Source organism: Vidua chalybeata, chromosome Z, assembly GCF_026979565.1.
Source record: "Vidua chalybeata isolate OUT-0048 chromosome Z, bVidCha1 merged haplotype, whole genome shotgun sequence".
In the NCBI taxonomy this organism is placed as follows: Eukaryota; Metazoa; Chordata; class Aves; order Passeriformes; family Viduidae; genus Vidua; species Vidua chalybeata.
In genome coordinates, this window is record NC_071570.1 from 25,074,325 (window position 1) to 25,094,621 (window position 20,297).

The 20,297-nt window shown below is 37.6% G+C and overlaps 1 long non-coding RNA gene across 1 annotated transcript; it reads right to left on the reverse strand.

Moving 5' to 3' along the window:
• Positions 1-10,182: 10,182 nt before the first annotated feature.
• On the reverse strand, positions 10,183-19,015 carry LOC128782057 (uncharacterized). The gene is made up of 3 exons (XR_008428635.1): positions 18,829-19,015; positions 18,394-18,453; positions 10,183-11,471 (listed from the first exon to the last, which is right to left on the reverse strand). It is a non-coding gene; the product is annotated as an uncharacterized LOC128782057 (long non-coding RNA).
• Positions 19,016-20,297: the final 1,282 nt, after the last annotated feature.

Below are 20,297 nucleotides of genomic sequence, written 5' to 3' on the forward strand. Positions count from 1 at the left end.
TCATTCCTCAGGCAATGGATTTCGGACTGTAGAACAAGTTATTTCATCCAATGTCTGCGGATATAAGTTTACCTATTCTGTTTTACAAAATGTTCAGTAAGAGCAACTAGAGGATTTCACAGAGTAACATGAAATGATGAGCAATGATGGGAAACAGAATGGAGGTTGTCATACTGGGTTAAATTTTTCATGAAATGCAGCTTCTATATAAATGTTATTTCTCCTATTGGTCTCAGTAAACATAGTGATAAAGATAAAATTGAAAACCTGAATGGATTTCTGGGCCTTTCATTTTCTGAATTAATTTAATTTTCGGAATTAATACTGAAGAGGAAATGTGTTTGAAAGTTCTTGTTGCCCCTAAACAGGACATTTGGAAAGCTAAACAAGACAATGGGATGAAGTAGCAGACTGAATAAAAAGGAGGCAAATAAATTTAACTGATGGAATGAAGAAAAAATAACATAGTAGGAATTCCTCTGTGCCTGGATCGTCTCGATCTTCCTGGATCTCTGAGTCTAATTTGAGATATTGGTAGTAAACCTCAATCATCCTCAGGAAACATCTTCAAGTTGGTGAAAATTACTGTAAAAGAGCTGTCCAACAGTTTAAATAACAGACTGTTTAAAAACAAAATCCAGATGTGTAATTAGGTGACCTGACAAACTATTTGTCTTGTTTTTCAGATGCATTGAAAAAGTACCATAACCTTTCACAAGAGTTAGCAGCCATGATAGTTTGAACAATTAGCTTAAGTGAAGGTATCTACATCTGTGCAGTCATTTCATTAATCATGTTTAACATGTTATCTGCAAATCAGGATTCAAGCAGTTTGTGTTTACATTATCTCTTTGCATGGGTTCTCTCTCTGAAAAAAAACATGTTTCACAAAATGTTAAAGACGGCTTCTGTTTACGGTTTTGTGATTTGGGTGAGTGCTTGGAAAGCTAAGAATGCCAGACTTCCTCAAAAAGAAATGCATTTTCACAGACAAAACCAATGACTAGGTTTTCAGGAAGAAGCAAGAAGGAATAATGGAGGAAATTTTTCCACATGCTGTCTCTAACATGAGACCTTTCTCACATCCCTCTCTACTATTACTAGGCAAAACCAAAAGTTATCATCACTGCACCTAACAGCTTGACAAATATTCTTTCTTCTTCTTTGCCAGTAATACCTTACCTGGCTGCAGACACACGATCCATTGCTCATACTGTCTCTTTGCTACCTAAAAAGGTACATTTGTTTCATCCACAGTTTCAAGTAACGCAGAGCACAAGTCTGTCCACTTGTTAAGACCAAGCAAGGCTGAGAGCTGCTTCTGTCTGTAGAGTCCCTGGGAAGTTGTGTAAACTGGTACCTAGTCAGGATTCTGGCCTCCAGACAGAACACTGGTCATGTGTCACTGCCCAAATGCAAGGCATTTTTCTATCTTTCTACATTTCTGTATGATGCTATAGAGCATTGCTTGCCACCAAGATACTGCTCCAGTTGGTTTCGTTCTGCAGAAGTTATCCTGCATGAAAATTGTACTTCAAGCTGTGCCCTATGTGGGTGACTTTGAGCACACCCATTTGTGTTCAAAGGGTGTGTTCATGGGTTCAAGTATTAAAAAAGGTTTCTATTTCTATTCTTCTGGTCTACAACACCACAAGCTTTCTTTGAGAAGCTCACTTAGATGATATATTGAACTCCAGGAGTTGCAAGTGCCCTGAGCAGATGTCACCCCTTGCCCCATAAACTAAGGTCAAAAGTTAATATGATGGATAGATAAATTTCCAGGTCTGAGCCATACAGTGAAGATTCTATTGGCCTCAGAAGTTCAGAGACCATAAATGTCTCTGACAGCCATTAGGAAACACCTGGCACAGGGAATTAAATGTAGGCTGGGTAAGCAAGGTATTCAGGAAAATTCAGACAGGCCAAAATTCCCTGTACTTACAAAAAGTGAACATGGCTGTTGTCCATGATAGTGATAGAATTAACTGAGACAATTTGCTGTTTTAAGTAATTTACTGATAGTTGCAATGATTCTTCACTGCCATTGCATTACCAGATAAATGACTCATCATTTACGGTAGGAGCAACTGGCTGTTCAAGCCACTCTTCCAAGTGGGTAGAAAGCCAGCCAGCTGCTTTGACAGGCATGCTGTAGTCTCTGACTCCTGGATCAGCATACCACCCTAGGAACCTCTAGCTGAAATATGATGAGCACAATCTGCTTCATGTTAGTCCCAATTACAGATAACCTTCCATTACATTTTTATTATGCAACTCAGAGAAGGTTGCTCCTCTACAGCACTTTGTCTGATACATGAGTCTTTCAGAGCACAAACTGCCTATTGAGGTAAAGATTGAAATAAAGAATTGGTCACAGCTGTACCTTTCACCTCTGAATGAAATGTGGGACATTTCCAACCTCAAAGCTCTACTAGGTTGCATGTTGTCGTGATTTGCTACTGTTGGCAAGGCTTGGTGATCAGTGTAGCGTAGGCCTCTGTAAATGCCAAGGCTGCAAGCTGATTACAGTGCTGGAGCTGTTGAACTGTTGCCATGCCACAAAAAAGCCATGTCTCTACAGCTATTGCACTGCTGTGCACTTGTTAAAAGGTTTGGGGTCAACTAGACATTGATTTCTTTTACTCACATATTACTCAGCTAAATAGCAGTTTTTTCTAAAATGATTCTAATGTTTTCAAGGGTCTACTCAAGGAGTAACTACTACTGAAGATGACTAATAGCAGTGCAGTTTGGGGCTTTGCTCTTAGTGGTATTTTGCAGCTTTAGGGATTTCTCTTCTTAAAATCATGTGGACATTTTGTAGCCAGTTTCAACATGACTGTGTGAGTATTAAATAATTAAAAATGAATGCAGTGATATAGAAAATTATCCATTTATGCCCTGACTATTTAAGAACTCTGTTCATCACAACACAAGAATTTTCTACAAGAATATTGCCCAAGGGTGTTAAAAATTTTATCTTTAGAGAGTGTTACCATGTATGTTTTGTGAGCTACTTTAGTCAGCTGCTTCTTGTACCAGTTTTGACAGACATATGGCAAAATTTGTCCTTCTGCCCAGAATGCAAAATAAATCCCACTTCACAGACTGGCTTTTCTCTCAATCCTTAAAGATTTTTCTCTTAATGGTTGCTGTTATAGTACTGTACATAACTTTCATGTGTATCTATCATATGGAAGGCTTCAAATCAAGTTTTTAATTTGTAATATTGTTGGTCTGCTTCAATAGAAATTAAACAGGTATTCTACCATTAGAAGGTGTTTCATATGTTTCTCTGCTCTCAAAAATAATCTCCTAAACAGGTCCCTGTATCTCCACATTAAGTACTACCACTGTAAATGTCATTGTTTGTAAGAGCAATCGCAAAAGGAAAATATATAAGCTGTGACAGGGAGGGCAGTTGTTTTGTTGCTTAACTTAAAATAGAGTGACAAAACTTTCTAAGCCCTTCCAAAAAGCCCTTTAGCAGAGGATTTATTTCACAATATTTTATTTCTTTGGGTAAAATAAACCTGTGTTATGTGCTTTTAGATTAAATAATTCCACATTAAAATGCTATAAACTGACCTGCTGTTGACTCAACTGCAGGAAATCAGATTTTTAAAGTGACATTCACAAAACTGTTAATAAGCAGAATAGCAGTTAGAACTTCAGCACTTACACTGAGAGACTCAAATTCATTTCTGTCAGAACCCAAGGTGTCCCTCAGACACTCTTGGATGTTCCGGGTCCAGGTCAGAAGCATCTGAGACCCTGGCAGGCAGCCAGAAACCCCTGTGGTTTTGAATTTGATCCATGGAACAATTTACCAACCTTGCAGGAAGAAAAAGAAATCACAAAAGTTTAGATATTATAGTAGAAGTAGTCACAAAGTGAAAGGTAGGATTTTTGAGTGCTGTACAGGGGGGTTTAGGCCTTGTACAGAGGGGTCTGAGTTTTGTACATGGGGGTCAGAAGTTTTAAGATGGAGGGATTTGGGCGTGCCCTGTCCTCCTTCTTTCTCCTTCCTATCCTCCATGTACTTGGTGATGGTGGCACTCACAGATTGGTTTAGAGTAGAAAGCCACTGTTCAATATAGGTGATAGGCATTGGGGAAAAACTATAAACATTTAATACGTAATGTGTGATATAAAAGATGGCACCAGCCCCTTGGGCGGGGGAGACGAAGGGAGACAGAGACGGAGAGAGAGACAGGGAGAGATGAATGGAGACAGAGATGGGGAGAGAGATGGATAGAGATGCAGAGGGAAAAGGAGTCAGAGAGAATGTCAGGGAGTGTGTGTGTCTTGAGATAACATGCAATAAACTACCTTGAGACCGGACGACTGAAGACTACTGAGTCTTTCTTTGAAGGCCCGGGTTGGAGGAGAGACTTTACCACCTCCCGGGGTCACCCCAATCTGGGGGTGAGCCCCGTCACATTTCTAGTTTTAGAAGGGAGGCTTGAGGTACAAAAATACACAATTTCTGATGACAATTGGTATGAAAGCATACTCTTACATTCATGTATAATTCTTCTTTTTGCTGAAGACATGTACCATACTAAAAAATTCTAATCCGTTCAAAATACTGGGGCCCTACAGTGGTTCTTCTTGTATACATTAATAGCTTATATATGGAGAATTTTACATTTCTGTTTTGATCTTCATGGGTACTGCCATGAAATAAATCATAACAAAGTGAATTCAGCTGGGCAAATTCTGTGAAACTATGGGACTGGGGCACAAAGATGAGTGAACAGAGGTTTTCATGTCCAGTTTGTACCTGGCTAACTGTGCATATGCAGAATCTCTTTGGCTCAGACTCTAAGCATTGCAGCAATACAAATCAACAAGACTAGTGGATGCACTGTCTTTTCTGTCTGTATTTCAGGAATAAGCATGATATTCAGGAAGCTTTTATGTGCTGGTCAGATGCCTTACTGTATCCAGAGTCAGGATGAAAATCATGTTAATCAGCGACACAGAGAAAATAATCAAATTGTGGCAACAGAAGGTCAGTTTTACTTGCCTGCTAGATGAAGTGAGAAACACAAAGGAAGCATTATCCTTGGTACATTCTCAATCTCTTCCTTATTCTGACTCCTAATTTTCAAAAGCCATAAATCATTGTCAGAGATTCTGAGGTATTTTTCTTTTAAAAAGTCTCCTTTAAATACTCATAAAATATTTAATAAATCTTCAGTCTGGGCAGTGAGCCAAGAAAATGTCACTAGGCAATGCTGCAATCCAGTTCAAGACCCCAGCACAACTCCAGTAGATCATTAGACTATGGTGATACAGAAACTGAGCAAATGGCTGCAGACAGGAGTCTCTGTCCCGGAGGAGGAAGGGACACTGTACCTTTGCAAGCATGTAAGCAAAATTCAAAGGACACGACTGAACCACAACCCATGATGCAGATTTCTAGTAGTCGCTAACAACACATGTTTTCTGCATAGGTATACCTTTCACTATATTCCTGTGCAAAAATTGTTCTCAATGACCGAATTATTTCTAATTTGTTAATGCCACATACATAACATACCATCCCACAGATAAAACATAGCTTTGGATTAACTTCCTAATGCATTTCCCAAACTACATTTGAACATTTAATCTTTTATTCAGCCCCATCTTGTGTTGCATTCAATCTTCCCCACTCGCAGTACAGAGTTGTCAAATATGGCAGTGTAGCATCAGATTATTTCCTCTCCAGTTTTCTGATTTTGTCTCTGTTCATACTGCCTTCTTGCCTTCTTTCTATTTAGATCTTTTTCAGAGACCCAGTTTATTTATGATCTCACAGACACAGTAATCAGCTGTCTTCACCGCCCACATATTTAAGATGAAAAAAGTGAAAAGAAAAATGGTGACATTTTCTAAGGGAGTGTCAGAACATTCTAACTTGTCTACATTTATTTCCTAAATAGCTCAGACAGAGACACTTGGGTTTCATTTGGTTTGGTTTTTTTTTATTATTTTTGTGTTGTTTGTAGGGGTTTTTAATACAGAAGTAATTTTAAAAACATAATAATAATAGAATTATTATTCAGAAGAATACAGTCTAAAAATTTGTGTGTTCTATACAGCAGTCATGTTGCATTTATATATGTTGCATAAAATATATATGTTTATAGCCTGTGAATATATAAAGAAATTTTTGTCATGAAAGTCCCTGCCTTAGAGAGTTTATAGTATGAGGTTTATGTATGTGTATTTTTCTGTTCTTTATCAATACACATAAAATCCATTGTTTTGATGCCAGTCTAAGAAGGTTTTTCTGGGAAATAAGATATGTTGAACTAGTTGAGACAGCGAGGACTCCCTCATCTAAGCCCTTAAAGAGTCTGAGGACCTCTGTGTATTCAAAGCCTGCAAATCATAGAAAACTTCTTCAGTGAATGGCAGCATAATTTGTCTTTTTCCAGAGAATGTTATCACAGTTTCTAAGCACCTGCTGGGAAGATTACCAGCTGGGAAAATAAACCAAATGCTGCCATGAGAGTATATTTGTGACACATTCTGCACCTCTCTGCAACTTTATTTCATTGTTTCATCACCCTTTCTCATCTGCTGGGGATGACGTGAGCCCTTTGGAGCCAGCTGCTTCTTCTGACAATAAGGAGGACCATTAATATGTAACTCCTGCTGCACAACTCCAGTTATGACTGCAAAGACAAGTCATCCAGAGTTTTAAACCATGGAGTTGCTAACACTGTAACTTTCTGCTATAGCAAGAACACAGTGTTCTATTCTGGGAGATGACTGTTTCCCCAAAGAGTTCTCATTTGCCTAATGCATTTGCTGAAAGATAGGACATTATCAACCTACTCAGAAAATGCAGGAGTGGTGTTATTTCTCCAATATGCATTATTCATTCAGAAGGAGAAAGCTTTTCTTGTTGAAAGGAAGTTTGTTGGACTGAGTTGATGTGCCTATTACTAATAAATAACTGAAACATTATTTTAGTCATCTAAACAGAGAACAATGCATTTTATTTGTTTAAAAGCCAGAGCCAAGAGAATAACCAAAGGTTAATTTTGGTAAAAAAAAGAATACAGTAAATTCTACAGAAATACAAGTTTGTTGCAGCACATTTTTACCTGTAGAAAGGGAAGGGAGGAAAAAAAAGAAACTGTGTTCTGACAGTTTAGAGTACCGAAATTCTACTTTTGAAACTACTCTTTGTGAAAACAACAGGGCATAAAAGCCAGGCAAGAGAAGGCCAGGATCAACCAGAACAGCATCATAAAATGGTTTGAGTTGGATGGGACATTAAAGGTTGTCTAATTCCAAGCCCTGCCATGGGCAGAGATGCCATTCACTAGATCAGGTTGCCCAAAGTCCCATCCAACCTGGCCTTGAACAATTCTGGGAAGGGGCATTCATGGCTTCTGTGGGCAATCTCTTCCAGTCTTTCATCACCCTTTGAGTAAAGAATTTCTTCCTAACATCTAATCTAAACATATTTGAGTTTCAAACCATTACCTCTTGTCCTGTTGCTATCTGCTCATATAAAAAGTCTCTGTCCCTTGTTTTTATAAGCCCCCTTAAGGTACTGAAAGGCTACAACCGAGGCCTCCCCAGAGCCTTCTCCAGGTGGAACAATCCAGAGAGTCTCAGCCTGTCTTCATAGGAGATATGTTCCATCCTTTGGATCATCTTTCTTGCCATCTTCTGGACCTACCCCAACAGGTCCATGTCTTCATTCTGCTAAGGACCCCACAGCTGGATGCAGCATTCCAGATATGGCCTCATGAGAGCAGAGTAGAGGGGGAGAATCCCCTCCCTCTCCCTGCTGGCCACTCCCTTATGGTGCAGCCCAGGACAGGATTGTCTTCTGAGCTGTGAGCACACACTGCTGGGTCACATCCACGTTTTGCCCAGGAGAGCCCCCAGGCCCTTCTCCACAGGGCTGCTCTCAATGAGTTCTTCCCCCAGTCTGTACTCATATCTAGGACTGCCCTGGCCCAGGGGCAGCACTTTACACTTGCTTTTGTTGAACCACATGAGATTCCCATGGACCCACTTCTCAAACTTGTCCAGGTCCCTCTGGAGAGGATCCTGCCTTTTGAGTGTCTCAGCTTTGTGTCATCTATAAACCTGCTGAGGGTGCACTTGATGTCACTGTTGATGTCATTGATAAAGAGCACCAGACCCCAGACCTCTGTCTGCCCTGAGAAACACCACTCTTCACCGGCCTCCACCTGGATGGCTCACAAGAGCCATTGACCACAACTCTCTGGCTGTGTCCATCCAGCCAATTCCTCATTCACTGAGTAGTACATCCATCAAGGCCATTTGTCTCCAGTTTGGAGACAGCATGTCCAGTGGGAATGCATCAAAGGCCTTCAGAGGCATAGGTAGATGACATTGGTCAGTCTTCCCTTGTCAAAAGTTGCAGCCATTCCCTCACAGAAGACCACCAGATTGGACAAGTGAAATCATACTGGCTGCCTCAGATCATGCCCTTCTATGTGCCTTAATATATCTTCTAGGAGGATCTGCTCCATGATCTTCCCAGACACAGAGAGGCTGTAGTTCCTTGGATCTTCTTTTCCTCCCTTTTTAAATATGGAAAAGCTGTTTCCCTTTTTCCAGTCATCAGGGACTTCATCTGACCACCATGACTTTTCAACTACAATGGAGAGTGGCTTGGCAAAAATATCAGCCAGTTTGCCAAGGTCCCTGATACATCCCATTGAGTCCCATTGACTTGTGGCTATCAAAGATTATCAGAGCCAGGCAATGGGCTGCAGAACAGGCTCTCAAGTGTTCATTGTTACATCCCTTCATGCTGGATGGCAGTAGGAGCCAGAAGTTCAATAGATCTATTATGGTTTAGAAACAGCAATACAGCTGCCCTTTCCCCCACAGTCGAGACAGACAAAAGGCAGAGATTAAGGGTTGAGATAAGAACAATTTACTGAAATCAACAACAAGATGAGAAAATGAACTGAAAAAGCATAATATTATCAAAAAAAAGTGTACAAAGAGAGGGTGATTTACATGCAAAATATGCTCACCCTGACCCACTGTAGTGCATCCTCAAGACAATGCTCAAAATAGTGACCCAATCCTCCCTGCCCACGATTTTCTTTCCAAATGCAATTGACACACCCCACCTTCTTGGAAATGAGTCTCTCAGTTCCACCCCAGCCGGTGTGTTCATGGCATAGAATAACAACCTAGACATGCCCACATGGCTGCAGGCTACATCCTTGCACGGCTAATATGGAAAAATTAACTCTGGCCTGGAAAAAACAGCACAGTATCTCACAGGACTGTGATTTGGCACTGACGGGTTTAACATGTGAAGTATTTTTTTCACATTTTACAGAAGCATAAATTTGGTATCACTTCCCCTGTCACAGGAAGCCAACTGCATAGAAATTAAATGCTTTTCTTTTTGTCATGCTATCTTAACAGCTTTTTACTATTCTGCTTTTCTTAATTAATTCATAGGTAGAGCTTGAAAGTGTGGGAAGAAATATTTGAAAATACAAAGTGAATCTCTTCTCCAACATTATTTAGCTGAGGCTTTGATGGGAGTTCAGAGAGACTGGTAAGGCTTTTGTTCCCTCACTTTTACACGTTCAGGTAGTACAAACCTCCTCTCTGTTTTGTGCTACTTTGAAGAGTGCAACATAAATCTATCTCTCTGTCAGTTTCCCTTCAGTAGTATTAAAATATTTGTGATAATTTTTGATATTTAAATACATAAGAGAGCTAGATGAAGTAAATAAAATTATGATTTGATACTTTATAAATATTATTTGATATTTAAACATGTGAGTTTAAGATAAACTGTGTTGGCCAAGAATTTTGTTCCTAACATGTCTACCTGCTATATTTCCTACAATCTGCTGCACATATGTGTTTCTGTAGTTATGGCAGTAGTGACATGTTGCAAGTTAACAAGTTGTTGTGTCAGTTTTGCATGACACACATGACAGTAAATGAATGGATAGCTGAACATTCTGCCTAAGCCTACTTGTACAGCTTTCCAGTGGGAAGTCCCTTCTGTTTGGCACTAATGCCACAGTGATGTATCATGGGTTTGATTGTAGCTGTGAATATTCATGTGATATTATGTATTTGTACTTCAGAAAGTGCTGAACTCATGGACTGTGAGGATTACAGATAACTACACTTTATTTCTTTGGGAAATCTGGGAAATCTATTAAGAGACAGAACAAAATACATAATACATTCAAAGATATTCTGCAGAGTATGACCAACGTAAGTAATGGCTTAAACAAACAAAACTGAAGTGCATTCAGGGGTTACACACTTACCTTAAAAACTAAGTATAGACAGGTTGGTATTTGACATTTAATACTTTTTTATGAGATGCTTAAATTAGTGTGTTTTTTATTATTCCCAGAGCACACATACTTTCAAGGCATCAAGTGGAAATAAGTTACTAAAAAGTAACTTATTTTAAGAAAACAACATAGAAGAGTACAGTACAACCATCTTACAGTCTGCACATTCCAACACACATGGTCAATGGCAACTGTAGTGGTAGGATTAACTCTAAGGTACACATAGCCCATTCCTTCTAAGAAAAAACAGCCAAGACAAACATGGATGTGTGAGAAATCATTCTTACAGTAAAGTACAGGTAAGCTTTTCAGCAGAGGAAACACTTGTGGAGGGTTAGTTTCTGTGGCATCATGGAGTTTCCCACTTCACAGCTGGTAATTTCAGAGGACAAGAGAGCATGTTTACTTGAGAGAAGTCTCTCTGCACACCACAGGAAAGCCACTATAAAATAAACTTTTAAGCTTTTTTTTTTTACCTTGTGGTTTAGGGTTTGGTGGTTTTTTGTTTGTTTCTATGTGTTTCTGACTTGGTTTGGTTTGATTTGGTTTGGAATTTTGTGGAAGAGATTTCTTCAGAGTCCCAATTCCAAAAATTCACACATACTTTTCATGTTTTAGACAGAGCTTCACTTGTCTGTAACAATCTTGAGTACCCTTGAGGTCTGCATATTAGGTTTTTTAAAATTTAATTGTGTATTAATACATCTGCCTGGGCAACTGACAGGGTAGCTACCCCCACTGTAGGAACACCCCACTATATGTGATTAATAAGACCTGAAAACCCAGACCTGGCTGAAGAAGAAGAAAATGCTGGCCATGAACTGTATGTTCTTCTCCCTCATAATTGTGTTATTTGGGTATTGCTGATCTTTTCCTCCTCCTTCTATTTCATTAGCCTTGGTATGTCCTTATGTCTTCCTGACTTCACTGATGTCTTTTCTTTCATCATGGTGATTGTTTTGCACAGCTTTATAACTTGCCTGATCTTCAGCCTTACCTCTGACCGCAGCTCCCACAAAAATTCTTGGAAAGGCACAAATTTTTCCATTTCTTTACCTACTGGCTTCTGGAGATCCCTTGTCTTACTGAGCATGTCACTTGTCACTAGCCGTGTCTTCCCATATCAAAATAAATATTTTCCTGCAACAGCAAGAAGGTAATAGTGTTATATTTTCCATGTTGAAAATAAAATGCAGAAAATGCTGTCTGTAGTGAGTGCTTTAACTCATTCCTTTTTCTTACATAAACCTCTAGCTCAGTGTAGCCAAAGGAGTCAAGCTGGAGCATCAGACACAATGTGAAACTAAATGTGATTTTTGACAGGCCATAGAATTGTCTGAATAAACATGTTTTATAATACACCTCCATAGTCATCAAGACAGAGTGGAAGTTGACATGCCTTTCATCAGCATCAAAGATCAAAATCCTAAAATGGTAGTAGAAACAGATCCCTAGTTGCTGCACCAACTACTACCCTTCACTGCCTTTTCAACCCTTTCACACATTTTTGGTGGGAGACTAACAGAGTGAGAAAAGAAGGTCAATAAGGGTGGTAATTCTGGCACCAAGTGAGCAAGCAGACTTTAACTTGCCTGTGAGCATAATTTTTGCAGGGTCTCTAGAACAAAATTAGGTTCCAAGAACTTTTGGAAGGTGACCTTGCATGTCAAATGATAGATCCTTTCTTTTTACCTGCTCTCTGTTCTCCCTCACTTAATTGTACTGATCCTTGTCCATTAAGCTGTGAATTCTTAAAGTACTGAATACAGTGAAATACAGTGAATATAATTCTTGAAGCATTTTGTTATAGTGGGTGTAAGAGACCAGAGTCTTATGAATTTTTTCTTCACTGAGTACACTAACCTCTCTTCAAAGGAGCAGAGCAAATCTATGTCCGAACAATTTCTGGGATCAGAATCGCATTTACCCAGTATGAGACAAACTTGCCTGACTAATGACTTAAACAGCTATAGCCAGGGTTAGGCTAATTCTTTATTCTTTAATTTGAATAGATAAAAGTCATGTGTCTTGTAAATGCTCAAGTTGCTCCATCAAACAGAAGACTAATAAACCCAAAGAGGTCCTATGATTTATTAATAGGGTTTAGTAAAGCCAGTTTAGTGCTGAGAATGGAGGGAAGGCTGAAAAGTACAAGTCTTCCTCTTCTAGCCATCTTATGTAATGCAACCCTGTACATGAAGAGGAAGTAAAAATTTACACTGCTGGCAATCTCATACACCATTGATGTGTCATTGTTGACATTCCTAGAGAATTAATTTTCCCAGCTTGGGTGTGTCAGCTGTAAGGAAATAAAATTTGGATTTGCTATTCTGGTTATTGCAAATAGAGATCTTTACTATTGGAAGCTAGCCTCCTAAATACCCACCATTTGAAATAGTGCCTCCTTTTCATTCACAGACTAGACTTTTTGTGTTCTTCAGCACTCTTAATTATGATTTTTTGGGATATTTTGGGAACTTTTTTGTAGGATGGTTTCCCCAGCATTATGCTGTACATATGCTGCCTCAGAATTGACCTCTTGAAGTTCCAAAGGACAGAGAGAATAGAGGAGATACATGGAGGACGTAGAATGGGCATAGGTATGTATGAGGAAGAGGAAAAGGAAAAGAAGTGGAAATAATTCTAGGGGAAACTAATTATACTTGTAGACTTAGTCAGACCCTGGTGTGTCATTCTCCCAGGAATTCAAATACATATCTTTTTGTTCTATTGAGTCAATGTAATTCTGTATACCTGTGGCACAGTCTGTCTAATACTATTCTCAACTATTTATTTTCAGATGGAACTTCCCACAGTTGAATGGTCCATAACTTTAAAATTTTCACTCTGGTTTCATTCAAAACCTCATCAGCTCATTCTTGATTGCTTCAAAGCCTGAAATAATCCTTTAGCACAGAGCCAATGTAAACTTTTTAAGCAAAGTAACTGGGGGAAAAAAGTCAATTTGCCAATTTGTCTAAAACGGCTTTTTCCTTTTTATATTCCCTAGAAACTCCTGCAGGAGATACTGAATTATAATTTTAATAATTACTAGGTCATTTTGTCATACAAGCTTCCTTTGGTTGCCACATTAATTACCAGATAGCTACAAATTAGGAAAAAATTGCTCTTAAAAGCATTTACCATTTCAGCAAACAATGACATTATCAGCACTGCAATTTTATACTCTCAAATTAATAACTGGAATTATATGCTATTTTATGCCATAAAAGTATGCCAGTGTTCAGGTAAACTGCGTCCTAAATTTTTATGGTTTTTTATTATATTGATTTCCAAAATATATTTAGGAATTTGCAAATCCAAATATAATTTTTAGTGTCTCAGATTCGTTGAAAAAACAGTTGAACTATTGACCTAAGAAACAAACCACAGAACAAATTTGTCAGATTTGATGAAATAACTCAGATATTTACTTGCAGGCAAACAGCAGAGTACTTAGCAGGATAAATTAGTTATTTAATTTTAATTTCTTTATGCATAAAATAATGCAAATTAATTATACTAAATAAATGGTGGTTCTTCTCTTTCTTTAAATGTTTATGTCCATTACCCTGTTCCTAAATACAGTCTAAAAAGTTACTTTTAGAATTTAAATCTCATCCATTCCATTACTAGGGGCTAAAAGGTATCCAAGAAATTAGGTAAATATGTTCATATGTGCTAAAACAAGTCAATCTTTAGAAAGTGATGCTATTTTTTATCCCATGGCCAAACATTCTCTTTATTGACTCAAAAATTAGAAGAATCATTAAGAAAAAGATACTTAAATAGGCATTTTTTACATGATAAAATGGGACAAGGTGCTCTGTCATAAATAAAAGGCATCATATGTTGCTGTCATCTGGCTTTCCTGATAGGCTACTTTTAGCCTTTATTGCATTAATTTATTACCAGTATAATTTTTTTTTTAATTCTGATGTGGAGCTATGCCTTTTTATTTATAGTAAATACTGTTCTCTTAATTGCATTGTTAAAAATAGCTTTATGAATGGACAGGAGCACAGAGTATAACACAGTGCAGTCTGGGTTAGGGTCATCAACAGATTATCTCCAGATCATCAGGATTATGTGATTACCCCTGTGAAATGTAGGTGTGTTACAAATTAAAAATTAATCAGATTTTTACAAAAACTATTATTAAGTCAAGATAACAAATGTTGGCCTACATATATTTAAGCCATTATGTATTTTAGGATGGATTTGATCAATAATACAGAGAAGTACAAAAAGAAAGCTCAAATTTTTAAAAGGTCTTGCACTGACTATACTGAGTAGTCTTGGTATAGGGGTTTTGCTGTTATTACCCTTTCCATTCCCAAGTGAATTTCAAATATGTCTTTATCATGACCATTTTTCCCTCCTACAACACTCTTTCAACACTTTGAACAAAGCCAACTTCATTTTTTCTTGGCAAGTTGGAGATTTGATTCTCCTTGGACAGCAAAAGGCTCCAGCATTTCCCCAGCTATGTGAAATTCAGTGTAATGGAGCAAAAATGTTGTTAAGGCAAAGAACTCCTTTGGAGTTCTTGTGAACGAAAATGCCCATTCCTAAAGATCTCATGCTCTGACCAGATGCATCAAGTCCATTTCAAGGGATTCTCCAAGAAGTCTGGCTCATAAAAAAACTCTATTCTGCAGCAGCTGAGTGCAAAATTCACTGATTCCTCTTCTTGGGAGGAAATTACTTGATGAAATTGTGGTGAAGACAGAATTCTTCACTGTGCACATTTATACACACAGACACAAACTCTTTCTGCACCTATCATGTAACTGGAATTACTTTTTTAATGAGGGACTGGAAAATAAATCTAAACACCTTCAAAATTACGTTTTCCTTGCACTCTTCACTAGGAAAACAATCCATGTTACAATGGTATTGCTAACCTCACTTATTTAAATAGGATATGTACTGGAAAAAGGAAGCACAGAGATGTTTAATACTGCTCTGACTGTGCAGTATGGGACGTCAGCCAACAAAAGGAATTACATGAAAATACTGACTTAGATATGAAGGTCAAATTTAGTTCAGTCAGATTTACAATGAAACAAATGTGAAATCAATGGAACCATTCAGAAGAGACAGTTGAATGACATGAAAATATATGAAAATAATATCTTTCTGTTCTTAATCATTACATATACTCCATGTGAAGGGAATTATATCTCTCTTGCCCAAATAATTGGGCCCAAAGTCTGTCAGTTAGCAAGGTTAATAGAGAAACACATGAATGGACCATAATGGAGTCAACTTGAAAGCTCTTTTGGACATGCTTAAAAACTACTCGCTATTTGTAACTTACCTATGTGTGATTTATTCATTATTTCACTATTTTTAATGCAATCTAATTACTATTCATATATCTATCACTGAAGATTTTTTCTATTATTTGTTTTAATTTGCATGCTACCTGTGTTTTTGGCAAAATAATTTTGACATACTCAGATATCATTTTTAGGAAGCACTCTGTCAAAGTCAACAGCTGTCAGAGCAACGTCAGAAGTCCTGGGAGAGACTGAGGGGTCACACGTGATTCAGGATTTGCTCCTGTAATAGCCTATTAACAGTGGTCATGAAATTCTGAATTATTTGTCCATAATGACCGGGCCTGAAAACTTAAGTTTTTTGGCTCATGGCCTTGCTAAAATCAGGCTGCAGTTTTCTAGCTGTTTAAGCTAGAAAATCTTATGTGGACTTTGATAAGTTAAGAGCCTTCAATCTGCAGTGTATACTACCAGCCATTAGATACTACTACGGAATTTGAGAATGCCAGCACATCAATGGATATATATGCAGAATCTTCCATGCCTGCTTCCATGCATAAAAGGCTTAGTGGCCTGGACTTCACTGCCATATATTCACATTTCAGATTTTACAGGGAGTCATAGGCAGTCATATATTTCACTATTGTGATATATTATTAACTGGAAAGAGAACATCATTGCTATATAAAAATTTATATCTCTTACCTTGTTGTTTTCATTATTAGAATTTTTATTAAAAGGAAAAGTATTGGCAAACTACTGCTGTGATATTTTGATTGCTACTCTGGATAGGATTACTGATACCATTTCATGGCACCAGCATACATATCTACAGGATTTATTACTCAGCCCATGTCCGTTCTTTTATGGATTTCATCCAAGAGATATTTGAATACCAAGCTCTTGAAATGTCTCCCTTGTGATGATTCAACTGCACTGAGCTGCATCAGCAAATAGCAGTAACACGAGGCAGCAACTGTTACATTCCACCATAGTTTGATTCAGAGCAGAATTTTTTTAGATGTGTTCCACTGTAACCCTTTTCTACCCATTAGCTAATGCAAGTCAAGTCAAAATATCCGTTCAATGGCTTTAAAAAGATTCTGGTATTCCTCTGAAATTTTATCTTACAAATATGAAAAAAATAGCATTGGTGTGATTCATCATGTGAAGGATAATCCAAATGCACTATATTTTTTTCAAGTCATGCTTAAGTACTTAAAGAAAAATAGTTTAAGAAATCTTAATTATCAGAATATTTTTAAATGTACTTCAAGATATGTAAAATCTAGAATGTGAGGCACAGAATCTCTATGCAACTAGCATTTTTATTTACGTATTCTGTTTCAATTATGAACTGAGGATATCAAATAACATTCAGTAAGCCTGCTGCATGCATAAAAGTACTTGTGAGTGAAAATTTGGACATGGAATAATTGACACATCATTAAATATTTGGCTCTAAGCTTTACACTGGTAGGTCAACATGCAGTGAATATAAAGCAGGTTAAAGGAGGAGGTCAGTATACTGCTAGTTCACTAATCATCCACTGGCCTTTTACCAGAAACAGCACGTAAATCTCATTAAACTGCTCTTTATCTAAGTGGGGGAAGAATGTACCTCAGCTGCCTTCATTGAAGGACAAATGGCATACAAGCGCTAAAACTCTTACTGCTCACAGTGGTAGAGGCAAAGAACAAAAATAGAAACACAAATAGCATTTGCCAGGTGTCATATTGTAATTTTTAAATAATGGAAAACACTGGAACAAGAAAGGACAGTGGCTGAAACCTGGTGACAGATATGAATGCAGCATTCTCAGTTTTGTAATTATAAAGTGCAAGTCTCAGATCTGATAGGTTAAAGTCAGTTTTACCATGGTACAAGTTTCCACAGCACTGTATGAACTTCAACACTAAATTCTGCATGTCAATAGTAATTAATTTATGGATCTTGTTCTAGGAAATCATTAGCTGTTCTGAGCTACAAAACTGATACACTAGAGGTGGGGTATTACTTGGAAACGCTCTCTAATTATGTACTACAGCTTAAAGAGTGAAGTAAATCCTGTTTATGGTTGTTTTTTGAAAAATTACTATCATTACATTGTCTCTGAGAAAAGTACAGGAATAACAAAAAGAATATCTTAAATGCTGTGGGGGAAAAAGCTCATTTTCTACAAGCAAGCCTCTCATTAAAAAACCAAAACAGTACAAGAATGTGATTTTTATGTAAAGACATTGCTGCAAGGAAGGCTAATGATACCCTGGGCTATATTAGAAGTATTTTCACATATTCTTTCCAGAGAAAGGGTGTGAAAATGATGAGGGGAGAAGAGAATGCTCAAGGGTAATGTCATCAATATATATAAATATATGAAGGAAGGGAAGAGGTGTCCAGGCTCTTTCCAATGGTGCCCAGTGACAGGACCAGAGGCAGAGCCAGAGAAGATTCCTCATGAATGTAAGGAACAACTCTCTTTACTGTGAGAATGACTGAGCAGTGGCCCAGGTTGCCCAGAGAAGTAGTGGAATCTCCATCCTTGGAGATTGTCAAAAGCCATCTGGACATGGTCCCAGGGAACCAGCACTATATGACTCCGCTTGAGCACAGAGGTTGTACCAGATGACTTCCAGAACTGCCTTCTAACATCAACTATTCTACCTATGAAATACATTAGAATTTGAAAAAATATCTCAAAAAGAAAATAAAGCCATTTCTGTAGTTTATATGGAATCATATGCTGTTACGCGTTTAGAAATGAAAATTTTCTCACCTAGAACTGCTATAGCCATATGCTTCTTCTCTTGACAGCAAATTATTTACTTCATCAGTTCTAAAATCAAGCATACCAAAGGAATGAATGAAACATATTAAATTGACTTATTGTACCTAAACACATTTTCTGGTTTATAACATTTTTTTTTCTAATTGGTATGTTGAGGGAGTTTTTTATTACTTTTCAGAAAGGATGTAGTACAAAGTTACAAACATGGGAAATCAGTCTTGAAGAATTACATCCATGAAGAAAATACTAAGCATAGGTTTTAAAGAAGAAAAAAAGAAGCCCTTCTCCAACTGGACAGAAATGCAAATCTTGTGAGAAGAAACTTCAGTAACTATTTCATTTTTAATTGCAAGGGAAGTAAATATATTTATATTTGATGACTATAAATTCAATTTAAAGATGACAGGCAGAAAGGATGCTCACCTCCCTGTGCAGAGAAACAAATAGGTTCACTAGAAGGTAGTATTTCCTATGGAGTAAGCACACTGTCTGTTGAGCTCTGCAGCAAGCTGATGTGTAGGGAAATTATTTCCATCATGAAACCACTGGTGATCCATGTGGTCATGATAACTGATCACAGACATATAGGGAAGAAACAATGTAAGCCAGCAAAAACAAAGATATGGCATTAAAAAATGTAATGTTAAATTGTGCAAAAAAGGGGGGAAAAGGCCACATGAAAAATAGAGAGCTGATAGAAGTCAGTCAAAGTCTGTAGGAAAGAGTTTGTAGTAATGCCAGGAAATAATAGAGTCTTAGGTCTGCAAAATTATTACAAGCTCCCCTTATTATAAGAGGATCTACATATAAACTAAATTCACAATCTAAATATGTCAAGGGATGAGACATGAAAGAGTATCTCAAGATACCTAAAGAATCTTCTTAAAGAACAGAGAACTGCTTGGGACTTAAATCTACCACGTTGGTAACTTGGAGAAGAAAAATATGTTTTCACAGCATTGAAAGATTTCAAACTAGAAATGTTAGTGGCTAAAATTTTTATGCTTATATTGATTTTTAACAGAAACAAAAATTCCAGTATTCTAAAATTTTGCCCACTGTGGCTGCTCTTCCTTTCAACAACCAAAATTAGAAAATAGCACTGGATGAAGGTCATGGGAGCCTTTTACTGTAGGCCAGGGAAAGAGAGCCACAGACATTGCATAAGAATAGGTTAAGCATATAGATTTTCTCTTTTGTAAATGAAAACATTGCCTAATAACAGTGCTATGAAAATTGAAAGATACAGACAACTGATTTTCATCCCTGATAGGGCACATTCCTTTCCTCAGCTCCCACATCTTCAAGGGAAATGTGCCTGGTGCAGAATGAAATACCACCCTGAAGGCGTTTGTGTGTCTTCCTGGAAGTATCCTTTCCGAAGTCCAGGTTCTCAGAGACATTGAAAAGGCATGTGGGACCACAGCTGCCATGTCCTCTTCACTCCTTTACCTTTGGGATGGAAGCGAAAACCAGCCATATTAAATGTCCAAATATATGCAAAGGGAATGAAAGGCTATCGTGTAACCTCCATGCTTCCTTTTATATCTACAATACAATCAGGCACAATTTGCTCACAAACAGTGAAATTATCTTTGCTTTCCAACTTCCACAGTAAGTTCAAGGGAGATTGTGCAAAAAATGTCCTCAGTAATCTCTGGAATGGTTCTGGACAGCAGTCAGAATGCCTCTGGAGATCATGATGAAATATATGTCAAATCAAGAGCTTTGCTGCCATTCAACCAAACTTAATGTCTCTTATACTGCAAATTAACTTAGCTCGGTTAATATCTGTTAAGAACTATGATATTTTATAAAAGGATATTTTGCAAAGGAAAGGTCAGTAAATCTATTTCCAAATATGTTTCCTTAGCAAGAATGTTGATAGCTTT